The sequence below is a fragment of the Cyclopterus lumpus genome, chromosome 22, assembly GCF_009769545.1.
Source record: "Cyclopterus lumpus isolate fCycLum1 chromosome 22, fCycLum1.pri, whole genome shotgun sequence".
NCBI classification, from domain to species: domain Eukaryota; kingdom Metazoa; phylum Chordata; class Actinopteri; order Perciformes; family Cyclopteridae; genus Cyclopterus; species Cyclopterus lumpus.
In genome coordinates this window covers 18881901-18884400 of record NC_046987.1, presented here as the reverse complement: position 1 = coordinate 18884400, position 2500 = coordinate 18881901, and the positions used below count along the sequence as shown (strand labels likewise).

Sequence of the window (2500 nt, the reverse complement as noted above, 5' to 3'; positions counted from 1 at the left end):
ATCACCAGGGAACTTTCAGCACCCCCCCCCCCCACAAAGAAAAACAGAGGAATGTGCAGAGGCCCCCGGGATGAAGTTGTGATGCGGATGATGAGGCTGGAGGAGGAGAAACAGGGGGAAGAGATGAGAAAGTGAAACTCAAATTAGGATTTTTTTTTTCCGCTTCGGCCACTCGTCCATCACTGCTCTTTGTCAAACTACCCGGAAAACAACTTTTTCCAAGCCTTTCTTTAAATTGAGATGATGATGATGATGATGATGATGATGATGATGATGATGATGATGGGGGGGGGGGGGGGGGAGTGAGTGGACAGAGAGGAAAGAGCACCGGGGAGCAGATAAAGTAGATTTGTATCATTTAACTATCTGGGGTAATGGAATTGTTGATAAACTGTTATCTCTCACTCACAGACACAGAGAGCTGCAGCAATGTGGCACATTACTGCCCCCCCCCCCCCCCCCCCCCCCACCCACCCACCCCTCCCCCCAACACCAACGTAAAACACTGTGTTAGCCATTAAGTCACATGCACACAAAAGGATGCATGTAACACATGCGCCTGCATATCTCCAGCTTCATTACTCGTGTTACACGAGTATAAAACTACTGCAGCAGAATGCAGCAGGTTTGGTTTTGAGAGTCATATTTTTCCAGCAGGAAAGGAAGTATCTGATTTGAGAGATGGTCTAAAAAAATATTAAAAGGTTTTAAATCATATTTTTTAAATCATATTTTCAAAATCTCAAATAATGTCCACGGCGAAGGAGTTTTAGCTGCTTTTAGCTTTTACCTCCAACAGGCTTTTTTTTAAAAGTTGAAATAGGCCCGAAGGTATAAGCCTAAATTTGGAAATGAATAATTCATGTTTCAATCAAATGAAAGAAGTGAGAATGATTAATTGATGTGAACCATAAATCTGAATACATGTCTCCAAAAAGAATTGAACGAGGAACAGAATAAAAGATTTGATTGGGGAGAAAGGGCTGTGCAGAGATCGTGAATGTTCTAAACGGTGCCGTAAAAAGACGAAGTCAAGGCCCAACGTATCACGATCCCCACACATCGGACTCTTTAAACATCCACCTGCTCTCTGCTCGGCAGCACACACACAAGCGCTCATTGATCCAGATGGGGGACATATAGTCCAAAAGCTATATATACAGCGGTATGCTGTTTTTTTACGTGTTCGTTTTCTGATACGCGTCTCAAAGTGGTTCAGAGAGGCAATTCCAGCTCGCTAATACCTGCAGACTGAAGGTCAATTCATCACCTCGGTGACTGTGAGCCTCACCTGCTCACCAGAAGCTGATCCTTCTCAGGCGGCTGGAATTTAAAATAGATGGCGTTTTCTACTCAAGCGACTCCCCCCTTTATCTGTACGGATGAATCCAATCGTTTCCACTTTACACCTGTATCTGCTTCTGCAGCTCTGAAGGTGCGATATTTGAAACTGAGCGGCACAAAAGCACGTTTGCATCTATTCTGTTTTTATTATTGATCAACTGATGATAATTTCCTCAAATAAATGTCCATAGAATACCTGAAAGTAGTTAACTCAAGGTGAAATCTTGGCAAATATATATATATATATATATATATATATATATATATATATATATATATATATATATAACCTAAAAGGCTAGAAGAATATTTTCTTGTAATTTTTCTTCATCGTCTCAGCTCTCCTGTTTCCACCTATGATGTGGAATACACCTTTAATGAGCTTAAGCCAAGAGGAGAATTTAATATATAAATATAAATCAACTTTTTTTTTTTAGACCTGAACCATCAGCAGTAACAGACCCAGTTGAGTTGAACGCACCACGCACACCCAATCACCAACCGGCGTGGATCAGCTGCATTGGCTGCAGACCCCGGCGTTGCCGGTGCCGTTGCCACGGGAACTCTGTGGCTCGGTAATGTACGGGAACAGACCGGCTGAATGTCAGCCAGTAAATGAGCCGTGACTTTTACCAGCCGAGTCAGCAATACACGGATACACATAACTCTCCTGGTCTCTCATTCCTTTTGTGGGGGTTTTCCACACACACACACACACACACACACACACACACAGGTGTGTGCGGACTCTCCGGATGTCAAGATTATTTTTAAAACGTGGAGAAGCATCTGTGACCTCTGCCTGACCTTCCTCTCTATCACCCCCTGACCTTGACTCTCCGCTCCATTAGGGCCACACACACACACACACACACACACACACACACACACACACACACACACACACACACAAGATACATGCATTCAAAGGTGGCCTTCTGCGCGTCCACGCTTTCGCCTATTTGAACAAACGCATGTTTATTCCCCGGCCCCGAGGTGATTGAACAAAGTGCCGCATCCTGCTGAGATGAAGCAGGAAAAAGGAAGCGAGGACCAGCGGGCCGTCGTGTAGAGAAGGAAGGGGAAGTTGAGACGGTGACATGGACCGAGAGATAATATTTAAATGACAGTGGGAAGCGGTCTTGAGTCCAGCTGA

The 2500-nt window shown here is 44.2% G+C and overlaps 1 protein-coding gene across 7 annotated transcripts in view; it reads right to left on the bottom strand.

The window, feature by feature from the left end:
- The window catches only part of tnika (TRAF2 and NCK interacting kinase a), a 54127-nt gene that overhangs the window by 40623 nt on the left and 11004 nt on the right, over nt 1-2500 (bottom strand). The gene's annotated exons all lie outside the window — the stretch shown is intronic.